Below are 16,220 nucleotides of genomic sequence, written 5' to 3' on the forward strand. Positions count from 1 at the left end.
GAGAATGCGAGTGGAGGAGGGGGTGAGGGAGAGGGAGGCACAGAATCCGAAGTAGGCTCCAGGCTCTGAAGTGTCAGCACAAAGCCCAACGCGGGGCTTGAACTCATGACGGTGAGATCTTGACCTGAGCCAAAGCCAGATGCTTAACCTACTGAGCCCCCCAGGTGCCCCGAGTGATTGTTACTTTCAACACTTGTTCATTTCCAAGTCCATTTTTTTGGTTGTGGTAAAATACATTTAACATAAAATTTACTCTTTTAAAGTATACAGTTCTGCAACCAGTCTCCAGATCTCTTTTCATCTTGCAAAATTGGAAGTTGACCTATTGAACATGTCCTAATACCACTCTTCCCCAAACCCCCAGAAACCACCATTCTGCTTTTCATCTCTGAATTAGATTATTCTAGGTACCTCATATAAGTAAGATGATACAGTATTTGTCTTTTTGTGACTGGCTTATTTCACTTAGCATAATGTCATCAAGGTTTATCCACGTTGTATGTGAAAACATGTATTTCCTTTTTAAGACTGAGTGATATTCCGTTGTATGTGTATACCACATTTTGTTTATCTATTTATCCATTGGTGAACACTTGGGTTGCTTCCTCCTTTTGGCTATTGTGTTAATGCTGCTATGAACATGGTTGTACACATCCGTTTGAATCCCTGCTTTCAATTCTTTGGGGATTACCCAGAAGTGGGATTGATGGATCATGTGATAATTTTGTGTTTAACTTTTTAAAGAATTGCTGTACTATTTGCCATAGCACCATTTTACATTCTCACTAGCCAATGCACAAGGTTCTTATTTCGCCACATCCTCACCAACACTTGTCAATTTTCTGGGTGTTTTGTTGTTGCTTGTTTGTTTTTTTATAATAGCCATCCTGATCAGTGTGAAGTGGTAGCTCATTGTGGTTTTGATTTGCATTTCCCTAATGATTAGTGATGTTGACCGTCTTTTCATTTGCTTATTTGCCATTTGTGTATTTTCTTTACAGAATCAGGTTGTTGTTGAGTTGTAGAAATTGCTTATATATTCTCAGTGTCAGTTCCTTATCAGACTGTAATTTGCAAATGTTTTCTCCCTTCCTTTGGGCTGCCTGTTTGTTCTCTTATTGTTTTTTGATGCACAAAAGTTTTTATTTTTGTTAAATTTACCTATTCCCCCCCCCACACTTTTCAAATTTTTATTTAAATTCTGATTAGTTAACATAGTGTAATAGTGTTTTCAGGAGTAGAATTTAGTGATTCATCACTTAACATATAACACTGTATGCTCAGCACAACAAATGCCCTCCTTAATACCCATCACCCATTTATCTACCCTGTTTGTTCTATATAGTTAAGAGTCTCTTATGGTTTATTTCGCTCTCTCTCTTTTTTTTCCCCTTCCCATATGTTCATCTGTTTTCTTAAATTCCACATATGAGTGAAATCATGTAGTATTGTCTTTCGCTGCCTGACTTATTTTGCTTGCCATAATACACTCTACCTCCATCCACATCATTGTTTTTTAGAGTTTATTTATTTTGAGAGAGAGACCGAAAGAGAGAAGGAGCACGTGGGGGAGGGGCAGAGAGAGAAGGAGAGAGAGAATCCCAGGCAGGCCCTACACTGCCAGCAAAGAGCCCAATGTGGGGCTCAAACCCATGAACTGAACTGTGAGATGATGACCTGAGCCAAAACCAAGAGTTGGACGCCTAACAAACTGAGCCACCCAGGTGCCCCCATCCTCATCATTGCAAATGTCAAAATTTCATTCCTTTGGATGGCTAACTAATTTCCTACTTCTTCTTTCGTTGCCTCTGCTCTCAGTCCAATTTTGAGTGAAAGTTTATCATATTCGTACATTGCCAAAGCAATTTTCAAAAGAGAATTCAAAAAGAAATGTTTTTTTCACTCTATGTCTTATTTCTTATACAGTATAAGGTAGTAAATTTCTAATATAGGAAAAGTATTATGCTTAAAATCTTATTTCTTTAAAAATGTGTTATATTCTGTTCCAAGCTATAATAGAGTTTTTGCTACAGCATCTAGAATTTCTTCCTACTTGAAATATCCTTTGGTCTTAAATTTCAGTTCAGAATTTGCTTAGTTTTTAAGACATATATATTATAGCCTCATCTTTTGATTATAGCCTCATCAAAAGTAATTAAAAACACATTATGATTTGTATAAGTTTATAAAAAGATAGCTTTTGTGTTCTGTTGGTAATATTCCCTGTAAAGTAACACATATGCAGGAAAACTTTAGACATGAACTGACTGCATAATATATTTGTAATCAGCAATTTAAATCATGGTATCACAGGCAGTTCTAGTTTAAGCCTGTAGTTTTCCAACATCAAGAAAATTATAAAATTTTGCTACATTTCTGTACACCTTAGTCACAAACAGCAAGATTTATATCACTCTTTTTATTTATTCTGAAATAGTAATTAAAACGAAGAGCCTGATGTGTGGCATGTCTTGTTTAAAATGAAATATAACATCTGTTTTGAAAAATAGAAAAGAAAATCCATGAAATTTTTACCATCAGGAGTATGTTGGCATCAAATGGCTTTTGATTAAATAATCACTGGCATCCTAATTGCTAAATTCATTGGCACTTTTTCAGTATTTATCCTGCTTGAGTTTATTTCATTTGTCATTGTTAGCCAATCATCCTCTTTACATTCTCTCCTCTCTTGGCTTTCCTGCACCACTCAATTTTGCCTCTCTTCTTTCTTGTTTATTGTTTTTCAGTCTAAACATTCAGTTCTGAATGTTTATATTCTTCTGAAAATCCAAGTTTTTGGCTTTTTGAGAGCTGTGCTCAAATGAAAGGTCTCACATGGCTTCAGGAGCTATCTTGTATGACAACAAATCCTAATGTAACTCCAGGCATAGCATGTTTCCCCAATAATTTTTAAACCTTTTTTAAAAGCCATTTTAAAAAATACTAACGCAACATACAGAGAAGTTCATAATACAAAGCAACAACATAATATGGGTAAACACATTACCCATATAATCACTGTTCAGGTCAAGATAGAGGATATTGCCTATACCCCAGAAGTCTACCCAATCATACCCTACTCCCTTATCTTGAGTTTTTTGGTAATCGCTCCTTTGCTTTTCCTTATAATTGTGTCATCTTTATATGCCTTTCTGTACAGTTTAATTTTCCCTGTTTCTGAATTTTGAGTAGAGTCTTATTGAATATTTTAATTTTTGTCCTTTGTTCAACATTATTTTAGAAAGAGTAATCATTTTTATTGTTGTACATGTTCCATTTTATGAAAACATCATAATGTATCTCTCCATTTTAATATTAGTGGTCATTTGGGTGTTTCCCAGTTGGGACTGTTTTGAATAGTGCTGTGATTATGAGCAATCTTGTGCACTATACTGACCACATGTACATGTTTCTCTAGCATGTATACCAAAACTATTCCAAAGTGTGGAATAGTTGTGTCACAGAGCATGCAAATCTTCAACTTTATTTTCCAAAGGGCTTGTACCAGTTTAAACTCCCAGCAGCAGCATATGAAAGTTCTTGCTTGTTCCATATCCTCTTCAACACTTGGTGGTGAGAGATGCTTTAACTTGTGCCATTCTGATGGGTACACATTGATATTTTGTCATGGTTTTAATTGCCATTTACCTGATCGCTAATGATGTTGGCCACTTAGATTTCCTCTTTTTTAAAGTACCTGCTAAAGTCTTTTTGTATATATTTTTCTACTGGGTTGTGTTTTTCTTTGGATGTGTAGTTTTTTATTTATTGAGATTATGTTTTGCAAATACCTACTCCTACTCTGACTTGTCTTTCATTGTTGTTTTCTAACTTGTATCTTTTGATGAGTGGAGTAATAGTTTTAATGGACAGTAGACCACTCCCCCCAGAAGTTGCACAGGCATTTCACATTCAACATGTTTAAAATTATATGTGTTCCTAGGAGTGCCTGGGTGGCTCAGTCGGTTAAGCGTCCGATTTCGGCTCAGGTCATGATCTCCTGGTCTGTAAGTTGGAGCCCTGCATCGGGCTCTCTGCTGTCAGTTCAGAGCCTGGAGCTTGCTTTCGGATTCTGTGTCTCCCTCTCTCTCTGCCCTTCCCCCACTCACGCTCTGTCTCTCTCTGTCTCTCAAAAAATGAATAAACATTAAAAAAAATTTTTTTAATTGTATGTGTTCCTATTTCATTCCCTCCAAATTTTTTTTTGTATTAAGCCTTCTTTTTTTTTTTTTTTTAATTTTATTTATTTATTTTGAGCAAGAGAGAGACAGAGAGCATGAGTGGGGAACAGGCAGAGAGAGAGAATCCCAAGCAGGCTTCACACTGTCAGAGCAGAGCCTGATGGAGGGCTCAGTCTCACAAACTGTGAGATCATGACCTGAGCTGAAAGCAAGAGTTGGGACGTTTAACTGACTGAGCCACTCAGATGCCCCTGTATCTCAAGTCTTGGTCAATGGTATCATCTCTTACTGAATTGTTCAACCTAGTAGGAACTTCACTTACACGTTTTTTTTAGCCCTTTACATCAAGGCTATATATAGAGAGAGAGTATATAAACTTTCAACTTTACTGGATAATACCAAATTATTTTTACAAAATGCTTGTGCTAGTTAACATTTCTACCAACCTTTTACCTACTCACCTACTCTTGTAGATTGGCTTTCAGATAATTTTTAATAACTCATACAGACTGATGTGTCTTGCCTAGCTCTTCAGTTCCTTCAAAAGAGAAAAGTGCTGAGTAAATCTAAAACTAAATCAAAGGTAATTTTAATTTCAGAAACTTTTCTTTCACTCTTTCTTAGCCTTTCTATTCCCCCAGCCATTCCCTGAATTCTGTCCCCAGCCTTACCTGAACTGTTGTAGTAACTTCCTTGCCAGTTCTCTTTTCTCTAGCCTCAGCTCTTCCACAAAGCTATCAGAATTAGCTTTCTACAACATAAAAAACTTTTATTGACTGTCTTTTACCTAGCAAATCATATCAAAGTTCCTCAGCATAAAATGCTTACCTTCTCATTGTTGCCCCAATCTGCATTTCCTATCTCATCTCTCACCATTACCTGTCCGTCCTCCCTCTCTGCCCACTACACATACACACACTTTTCAGAATTTTCACATTCTTTCAGAATTCTGTACCATTCCGCAAACTACTATGCCTTCCTTAATTGATATTTCTCTGTACCCCCTAGTCCTCTGCTTTTAAGGTATTTCTTCTTACTGAGTTCTCCATGGCTAGCTCCCTCTTAATACATTTAGTAAATTTGTTTTCAGTAAACATTTTGATGATTCAACTTTCATTCATTTGCTCATTGCGTGCACATTAAGATCCATGAATAGATCTCTTGCTAAAATCTGAAACTGCCTTTTCAATTATAAGAATAATACATTTTAGGTTGTTCTTAGTCATGGAAATATTTTCAATCATTTTCAGGTTCCACTAGGGGGAGAACTCTGTCAAATATTTTGATATTTCATATTTCTTTGGACTTAACTCTTCCAATTAACATTACTCTCTTGTGAATAAAATTTTTTCCCATAGAAGGAAAAATAGGATAAAAACAGAGAGCAAGGCAAGCCATAAGATACTCTTAAATACAGAGAACAACTGAGAGTTGCTGGAGGGGATGGGGATGGGGTGATGGGCATTAAGGAGGGCACTTGTTGGGATGAACACTGGATGTCATATATAAGTGATGAATCACTGGGTTCTACTCCTGAAACCAACACTACATTGTATGTTAACTAACTTGAATTTAAATAAATGAATTAAGAAAATTATCCGCCATAAACCAATTTCTCTCCAACTCTTCACTTAATAAACTATATTATTATGTAATCTGTTATTAATATAATTAAGGCCTTCTTAAAGTATATGAAATTATACTTTTATAAGTGTCCTATTTAGATGAGGAAATACATCAGGTGAACAAATACTCATTTGTATAAACACAGTATTTGGTAGTAGATACACTTGTGAGGCTGAAGTTTATTAAATTTGATTTCAAAGATGCTTCAGTCAACTTGAAACTTTAGGTCTGATTTAAAGTTTATAAACTTTCCTCGGAGCATCTGGGTGGCTCAGTTGGTTAAGTGTCTGACTCTTGGTTTTGGCTCAGGTCATGATCTCACGGTTTCATGAATTCGAGCCCCACATCGGGCTCCAAGCTGACAGTGCAGAGCCTGCTTTGGATTCTCTGTCTCCCTGTCTCTCTGTCCTTCCCTGACTTTCTGCTAGTTCCTTGTTCATTACCTACTTAGTAGCTTCCAGTGGCTTTCAGGACAGAGTTCAAAGTCTGGCTTCTCTGCACAAGACTCTCTTTGCTCTGATCTTCCCTCCCTTTCTAGCTTCATTTCCTACTTTTTCTAGCATTTACCTATACTTGAGCCACAATAAACTGGTTAAGAATCCTGCAAATTGAGTCGCCTGGGTGGCTCAGTTGGTTGCGCATCTGACTTTTGATTTCAACTTAGGTTAGATCTCATGGGTCATGGGATCAAGCCCTTCAGCTGACTCTGCACTGACAGTGCAGAGCCTGCTTGGGATTCTCTCTCTCTCTCTCTCTCTCTCTCTCTCTCTCTCTCTCTCTCTGTCTGCCCTTCTCTCTTCCTGCACACTCACTTTCTCTCAAAATAAATAAACTTAAAAAAAAAATCCTTTAAATCCCAGTTCACACTGTTTTTCTTCTCTTCTCTTTTGATCTTGCTTTTCATTCAGAGGTCAGCTTAAGTTTGACCTGCTGTGATCAGCCTTCTCTCATGATGCCATCCCAGTCTATTTTGTTGTCTTTCCTCCACTAACCCACTCAGTTATAGACTTCTTTTATAAACCATCTCACACTATTTTAATTACTCGTGTTGAAAAGTCCCGATGTGACTAAAAGAATAGATTAAACTATTAATTTGAATGTGGTATTGGACTCAGTTCAATAAATATTTATGGAGTGCCTACTATGGGCTAGTCACTACTCTAAACACTTTAGAAGAATTAGTGAACAAAACCCACAAAAATCCCTTTCATTGTCAAGTTTAATGGTAGAGAAGTCAGATGAATAAAATAAATGAATCATATAGTGGGTAATTTAGAAGATGATGAATACAATGGAGAAAAAAAATGTAAGAAAGGAAGAGGGTTGGAATGTTGAGGGTAGGATACTTTTACTATTTTAAAATAATGTTGTAGGGGCACCTGGTGGCTCAGTCGGTTAAGCATCTGACTTTGGCACAGGTCATGATCTCATGGTTTGTGAGTTTGAGCCCCACATTGGGCTCTCTGTTATCAGCACAACACTCTCTCTCAAAAATAAAAAAAAAACCTCTTTTTTTAAAGTGCCATTTTGAAAAATAAAAAGTAATAATGTTGTAAGAAATGGCATATTAGAAGGATATTTAGGGGCACGTAGATGGCTCAGTCAGTTGAACATTCAACTCTTGATTTCAGCTCAGCTTGTGATCTCAGGGTCATGGGATTGAGCCCCTTGTTGGGCTCCACCTACTTAAGATTCTCTGTCTTTCCCTTGCTTGCACTTGCTCGCGCATGCTCTCTGTCTCTCTCTCTCTCTCTCTCTCTCTCTCTCTCTCTCTCAAAAAAAAAAAAAATGGTGGGGGGGTGGGATAGTTAAAGATTTCAAGCAGGTGAGGCATGCAAATTTAGGGAAAGAATTCCCTGCTAAGGTATTAATAAAGGCAAAGAGCCTAAGGCCAGGATCATGTCTGATTCGAGCCCTTGGGTGAAGTAAGAGGGGAAGTAGAGGAGGTCTGAGGATTAAATAGGGCAGATTATGTAGGGCCTAATAACTTTGGTCTTTGTCTGAATAAGATAGAAAAGTCATTCAAGGGGCGCCTGGGTGGCTCAGTCGGTTAAGCATCCGACTTCGGCTCAGGTCATGATCTCGCGGTCTGTGAGTTCAAGCCCCACGTCAGGCTCTGTGCTGACAGCTCAGAGCCTGGAGCCTGCTTTTGTTTCTGTGTCTCCCTCTCTCTCTGCCCCTCCCCCATTCGTGCTCTGTCTCTCTCTGCCTTTCAAAAATGAATAAATGTTAAAAAAAAAAAAAAAAGAAAAGTCATTCAAGGTTTTTGAGCTTAGGAGTGATCAATTAGAAGACATTTAACCTAGCAATACTCCATTGTACATTTATACACCACATCTTCTTTATCTATTCATCCATTGATGGACATTTGAGTTCTTTCCATACTTTGGCTATTATTGGTAGTGCTCCTATAAACATTGGGGTGATTACTCGGCAGTCATAAAGAATGAAATCTTGCCATTCGCAACTACGTGAATGGAACTAGAGGGTATTATGCTAAGCGAAATTAGAGAAAGACAAATATCGTATGACTTCACTCATATGAGGACTTTAAGATACAAAACAGATGAACATAATAAGGGAAGGGAAGCAAAAACAATCTAAAAACAGGGAGGGGGATGAAAACATAAGAGACTCTGAAATATGAAGAACAAACAGGATTACTAGAGGGGTTGTGGGAGGGGAGATGGGCTAAATGGTTAAGGGGAATTAGGGAATCTACTCCTGAAATCATTGCTGCACTATATGCTAACTAACTTGGATGTAAATTTAAAAAAAATAAGTAAAAATTAAGAAGGAAAAAAAGACATTTAACCTATTAAAAAGATTTAATTGAACTTGATTCAGAAAAAATGCTTTTAAGAGTAATTCATAGTATTTAGGAGGGAGGAAATGGTGGTTAAAAAGTGTTTCCTCTTTCTCTTAGTGGAATTTTCCACCTTTATTCATTGATCCAAATGTTATTTATTAGTCAAGGACTTTATTTTTACATTCATATTAAATAGAACTTGCTCTGCTTTGCAGGTGGAACAAAACACAGAAAAGTTCATTTTTGTTCAGATAGTTGAATAAAATTGGTAGGAATTAAACTGAAGCTTTCTGATATTTAACCTGGAATTGAATTTGTATTTTGGTTATTATAAAGATAAGCAGATTAATTTGTCATAACCATATTAAAAGCTTTTGGGGGTCAAGCACATCTATAAAATTAATGCTGCTTGGTTATAAGTAATGGAAAATTTTTAATTTAAAACAGTGTATTCTACTCAAATCCAACTTTTTGTTCTTTTCCTGGTAGCCAGTAACATTTACCCACTTTCGTTAGTTTGCCCAGCAGATAACCTCTAGGGATGCCTCACATGGGCAATACCCCAACCACTCGTGGCTTAAAAAACACCCACTCAAAATTCTGTTCTGACCTAAAATGAGTGAGTTAGGTTTAAATCAGTGTGCCCAGATCAGTATGCAGTTTTGGCAGAGATGGAGAGGAAGTGATAAAATCTTTATCACTGAACTTTAAAATATGTGTTTTAATAACATTAAATTACAGTGACATTACTAAATGATGATGTTTATCATAAAGCTTTGTGATCAGTCTGTGCTTTCCAGTTTCCTGAGCTAATTTGTTAATGGTTTCACAACAGGTGGTAGTTTATCTGCCAGCTCTTGGCTAACAAACTTCTTTTTGGAAGTTTCCCCGCCCTTGAAGTAAAATGGTTTTCATTTTGAGCAACTTAAATAGTAAAATATTTTTCATTTTTCTTAAATGATTTTCTCAAAATCTTAAGCATTTTAAATTATGAATATAGCTATTCTGTAATTTTACCTAGTTTTAATAATAATTCTCAGCAGAGGAAGTTAGATATATAGAATATTTTACTCAGCTTGCTATGTAGTCATTAAGTGTTATAAAATTCAGTTAAAAAATTTTTTTTACTTAGGTGTTCAGATTCTTTGGTATCCAACTTTAGTATGCAGTTAAATATGAAGAAATTAAATACCTAGAGGTTTTTAAGTTATTGCTGTATGTAGCATCTGAAGAATTACTGAAGAGTGATTAGACCTTTAAGTACCATCATGGCAATGATCATCTTGGTGTTATTAAAAGTTACCAAGGTTTAGTTTATGTACACCCGGCATATACATCTTGGTCTCTCATACCATTCTCTAGTAAAAGAAACCAAGCCTCCTCAGAGAAATAGCTGATTCCAGGGCTGGGACAGGAAATACAGTAAGGACGAAGATGAGCCTAGACACCTTATAATACTAGAGAAAGGAGAAGCTCAAAAACAAAATCCTATATTAATAGGAGTATCTTAAAGGGACAGATGAACCAACCTAAAGAGCTCCTAATGGCCAAAGGTAGAACAATTAAGGAAGAAATACTTAAAGTACTTCATAGTAGATTGTAACTCACAGTATAAAGTAAGTATCCAAGGGGCACCTGGGTGGCTCAGTCAGTTAGGCATCCAACTTTGGCTCAGGTCATGATCTCACTGTTTGTGGGTTTGAGCCCTGCATCTGGCTCCACACTGACAGTGTGGAGCCTGCTTGGGATTCTCTGTCTCTCCCTCTCTCTCTGCCCCTCCCCCATTCATAACTCTCTCTCAAAAATAAAATAAATAAACTTAAAAAAATAAAATATCCATGAGTCCATACTGATATAAATAATGATTAAAAAAATAATAAATGAGGGAAAAGAGATAAATTTCTATGCAGAAGAATTCTAAATAATTGTTGTATATATTCTACCCTTAAGGAGAAGAAAAATAAGTGCTTCTCCTTAAGTGTGGACTGTGCACAATGACTTCCCTCTGAAGGGTGCAGTATGGAAAAGGCAGAAAAAAAAGAGTAACTGTATAGTGGAGAAACTTCACAAACACTACCTCAACACAGATAATCAAGGTCAACATCAGTAGTTATTAATCATATTGATAGTTCGTACCCTTGATACGGTATGAAAATGGTATTTCTGTAGTCTTGTAGTAACCTTTATACCCCATTCTTGACATGAGAAGAAATGTCAAAGTTCAATGGTGGGGCATCCTGCAAGATACTTGACCAGCACTCCTCAGAGCTCATCAAAAACAAGTAAAGTCTGAGTATCACAGCCAAGAGGAGCCTAAGGAGGCATGACAGCAAAATGTAATGTAATGTGGTATCTTACATAGGATCTTAGGACAGAAGAAGGACATTAGCTCACAAACAAACAAACAAAAAAACTAAGGAAATCTGAATAAACTGTAGACTTTAGTTAGAAATATATCAGTATTGGTTCATTAATTATAATGAATTATAACAAATTTACCACAATAATGAAAGATGCTAATAATAGGGAAACTAGTGCAGGAGGTATATGGGAACTTTCTGTCTTCTCATTTTTTCTGTAAATCAAAAACTGTTCTTTAAAAAGTCTATTATAAAAAATACTTTATATAATGTCGTGGTTTTTTGGGACCCTTGGAATCCTATAAATTTAAGTATTCATCACAAAATTGATTTGCTTCTAATTAAACTATGATTTATAAGGAATATTTTCTAGCTTTTGACCTTATGCAAATGCTGACTTTTCATATGGACATGTAGTTGGTCCTATAAGAAAGATCACTTTAAAATACGTATTTGTGTTTGTTCTTTCTCTTCACAAATGGAATTAAGTCAGTCTTAGCATTAAAATTTTTTTTAGATTTATGTTCTCCCTTACATACTTTCAAATTACCTTATTATTTTCTTAAAAGTATTTATATGTACTTTTTTCTAGTTGCTAAACCATAAAAAATATTCAAACCTTTTTTGTGCATGACTTTAAATTACAGGAAACTGTTTTAGAAACTTTATCAATAGTATGTGAGATGAGTATGATTTTGTTTTTAGATGTTTCAAATGAGTCACCTTGAAGTCACAGAGAGGCTACCATTTACCACAGTTACTATTATGATTAATTTTTCTTTGGGCAAACTACAAATCAGTAATAACTTACTAGAGCTTAGTGGTTGCTATTGATGTTTCAGTAAGGTTATGTTGATTAATCACGGTGATTACTTATCACCTGTCAGGGATTTACTCATATCATTGGGTTTTCTTCTATAGTAATTTCATATGCAGTTATAATTTGCTTAATATATTTTGCTTTAATAAATGCATCGAAAATACCAAATTAGGACTTAAAAATTGTCCCCCTGCTGCAAGTTAACATGGTTGCCTCTGTGACCGTTGAACATAGTTTCATAATATAGCCTCGAAAAAAAGTATTATTTAACCTTTAAAACAGCAAAGATATTGCCTTCTCATGGCCTCTGAAATATTTTAGCTTTACAAAGGAGAGAGAGAGCGCTTGGATATATGTTTAGCATAGTCTCTCTTTGAGGTATATTTTTTATCTGTGCATGTAATTTAAAATATTTTTTAAATGTAAACTTTACACTTGCATTTAAGACTAAGCAACCTGCATTGTGTCATGACCCTTCTAATACCACAAACTTTCTGTAATACTTCTCCCAGTGAAAAACCCACATCCTATCTATAACCTTAGATTTATTTTGAAATCTCTATGAAGAGAGCATAGAGATTACTAATTGTTTCTGTTATTTCCTTTAAGGGTGTGATGTCTATTTGTAAACCTTGTTTGAAGTTTTAATTTGAAAAGCTTAAAATGTTAAACTATGCCAAATACTGATTTCGTATTCTAAAATTATAAAAATGTATCAACTAATTATAAATTTCAATTGAGAATTGGGTGGCATATTAAACATCTGTAGAACATTCAAGAAAGGAGAAAGGAATAGTGCTTGTAATAACCAATACTTCTAATACCACTGGCCAAAAGAATATTAGCAAAGGCAAATTTAATGATAAGCCACTTTTTTTTTCTGTTTTATTGCTGTTCTTATTTTTATTATTTCCTTCCAGGTTAGACTTACTTTGTGTTCTTTAACTTCTTAAGATGGATGCAGAAATCCAGCATCGTTTTTATTCTTTTTTTTTTTAATTTTTTTTTTAATTTTTTTTTTTAACATTTATTTATTTTTGAGACACAGAGAGACAGAGCATGAACGGGGGAGGGGCAGAGAGAGAGGGAGACACAGAATCAGAAGCAGTCTCCAGGCTCTGAGCCATCAGCCCAGAGCCCGATGCGGGGCTCGAACTCACGGACCACGAGATCGTGACCTGAGCTGAAGTCGGACGCTTAAGCGACTGAGCCACCCAGGCGCCCCACATCGTTTTTATTCTTTAAAAATATTGGTAACCACTCTTAAATAGGAGAATTGTTAAACCATAGTAAATCCATACTTGTCATAGTCTCTATCTTCAAGAAAGACTAAAGATCTGCAAGACATATTAAATGAGAAAAACAGATCATAGACAATGTAGAACATAATTCCATGTGCGTTTTAAAAAGTATATGTGTGTGTACTACCTGTATACACATATTTATGTTTAAATACATTAGAGTAGTCTGCTGTGATACCTGTCAAAACTGTTGACAGTGTTCCCTCTGAGGAGAGTAAAGGGCTTAGTGCAAAAGAGTAAGGGGCAGGAGTTTACTTTTTACACTATATGAACTTAGATGATTACTATTGTAATTTTTGAAAAGTATATACATTTAAACGTATATACTTTAAGATAATCATTGCTAGAATGGAAATAAGAATTAGAACTTCCAAATAATCATAGGAAAATAGCAACAAAGAAAACTTGGTTCATCAAACAAAAGTGCTGTACTCATTCTGTGGCCTTGAAGTCCCTGAGTTGTCTGGCTCCTGCCTACTTCTCTTGACTGTGTCATAAACCACACTACCCTTCATGTGTTATGCTCTAGCAACACCATCCTCCTTTATGTTGCTTGCACCAAACGTATTCATTCCTACATGAAGGCTTTTGCTCTTACTCTACTCTGCATTTGGACACTATGCTCCCTGAGCCATTCTGTGGTGGTTCCTTCTCATCATTTTTATCTCAAAAGTCACCCACTCACAGATTTTCCCTGACTACCTTTGTAAAGTTGGACCCTTACACTGTTTACTCTCTGTTTCATCATCATGTTTTATATTGTTTATGACTCTTATCAGAGTCTTTAATTATCTTCACATCAAGAATTAACTCACTCCCACGAATACTGTTAGAACCTTATTTATATTATTTACTGCAGTATGCCTTTTACCTGACATATAACAGGTGCTCAAAAAACAATTGCAGAATGAATTTTAGGGGGCAGAAAACAGCCATCTTTAAGAGAGTTTGATACCTTTTTTTTTTTAATTTTTAATTTTTTTATTTTAGAGGGAGAGTGTGCTAGAGCAGGGGAGAGCGGTGGGGGGGAGAGAGAAAAAAGCGAGAGAGAGAGAGGAAGGAAGGGAAGAAAGAAAGAAAGAAAAAAGAAAAGAAAAGAAAAGAAAAGAAGAGAGAGAGAGAGAGAGAGAGAGAGAGAGAATGAGAGAGAATGAGAGAATCTTAAGTAAGCTCCATGCTCAGCACAGAGCCAGACATGGGGCTCCATCCTACCACCCTGGGATCATGACCTCAGCTGAAACCAAGAGCCAAACACTCAACCAACTGAGCCACCCAGGCTCCCTGAGGGTTTGATATTCTGTGCCATAAGAGGTAGTAGCATGTTCTAAGGACCACATATGTAAAGATTTATTTAAATAAATGGTGTCCCAGAGGTAGATTGAAACTGATCCTATACTTTTTTTTTTTCCTTTTCTTTGCAATTTTTTATTTAAATTCTAGCTAGTTAACATTTAGTGCAATACTGTTTTCAGGAGTAGACTTCAGTGATACATCACTTCCATATAACACCTAGTGCTCATCATATCAAGTGCCCTCCTTAACACCCATCACCTATCTAACCCACCCCCCACTCACCTCCCTCATTCAACCCTCAGTTTGTTTTCTATATTTAAGAGCCTCTTATGGTTTGTTTCCCTTTCTTTCCTTTTTCCCGCTGTCTCATAAGTTCATGTGTTTTGTTTCTTAAATTCCACATATGAGTGACATTATATGGTATTTGTCTTTCTCTGACTGACTTATTTTGCTTAATACCCTCTAGCTCTATCCACATTGTTGCAAATGGTAAGATTTCATTCTTTTTGATGGCTGAGTAATATTTTAATATATATAGAGAGACAGAGACAGGCAGACACCACCTCTTCTTTATCCATTCATCAGTTGATGGACATTTGGGTTCTTTCCATAGTTTGGCTATTGTTGATAATGCTTCTATAAACATTGGGGTTCATGTAACTCTTCAAATCTGTATTTTTGTACCCTTTGGGTAAATACCTATAGTGCAATTGCTGGATTGTAAGGTAGTTCTGTTTTTACCTTTTATGGAATCTCCATACTCTTTTCCAAAGTGGCTGCACCAGTTTGCATTCCCACCAACAGTACAAAGAGAGTCCCCCTTTCTCTCCACCCTCGCTAACACTTGTTTCCTGTTTTGTTAATTTTAGCCATTCTGACAGGTGTGACTTGTTATCTCTTCATGGTTTTGATTTGTATTTCCCTGATAATGAATGATATTGAGCATCTTTTCATATGTTTGTTAGTCCTCTGGATGTCTTCTTTGGAAAATGTCTGTTGAGGTCTTCTACCCATTTCTTAATTGGATTATTTGTTTTTGGGGGTTCAGTTTGAAAAATTCTTGATAGATTTTGGATACTAACCCTTTATCAATATGTCGTTTACAAATATCTTCTCCCATTCTGTAGGCTGCCTTTTAGTTTTGTTGATTGTTTCCTTTGCTGTGCAAAAGCTTTTTATCTTGATAAAGTCCCAATAGTTCATCTTTGCTTTTGTTTCCCCTGACTCCAGAGATGTGTTTAATAAGAAGTTGCTCTAGCCAAGGTCAAAGAGGTTGTTATCTGTGTTCTCCTCTAGGATTTTGATGGTTTCTGGTGTCACATTTAGGTCTTTCATCCATTTTGAATTTATTTTTGTGTGTGGTGTAAGAAAGTGGTCCAGTTTCATTCTTCTGCATGTTGCTATCCCATTTTCCCAACAACGTTTGTTGCAGAGACTGTCTCTTTTCCACTGAATATTCTTTCCTGTTTTGTTGATTAGTTGACCATATAGTTGTGGGTCCATTTTTGGATTCTCTATTCTGTTCCATTGATCTGTGTGTCTCTTTTAATAAATAAATGTTAAAAAAAAAAAATTTAATTATAAAAGCAGCCTGAAAGGAAAAGGAGCAAAACCTAGTACAGTAAACTTTAAACATGACAGCTAAGAAAAGAAATAAATTAGTCTAGAACAAAGAGGCCTAGTAGGGCTTGGCTTCTAACCTCAACTGTCTCCTTTTCCTATCCTGTTCACCAAGCTAGATAGGTAAGTCAGCAAAATCGCCCGAAGATTCTTTCATATCCCAAATGTAAAGAGAAAGAAAATGAGTATGTAATTTTCTGAATGAGGAAT

General features: G+C 36.0%; 1 protein-coding gene across 10 annotated transcripts in view; it reads left to right on the top strand.

The window, feature by feature from the left end:
* Positions 1-16,220, top strand: part of EVI5 (ecotropic viral integration site 5) — a 241,354-nt gene that overhangs the window by 171,561 nt on the left and 53,573 nt on the right. The window lies entirely within an intron of this gene.

The sequence above is a fragment of the Panthera pardus genome, unplaced genomic scaffold (genome assembly GCF_024362965.1).
Source record: "Panthera pardus isolate Hobbes unplaced genomic scaffold, ASM2436296v1 HiC_scaffold_11, whole genome shotgun sequence".
In the NCBI taxonomy this organism is placed as follows: domain Eukaryota; kingdom Metazoa; phylum Chordata; class Mammalia; order Carnivora; family Felidae; genus Panthera; species Panthera pardus.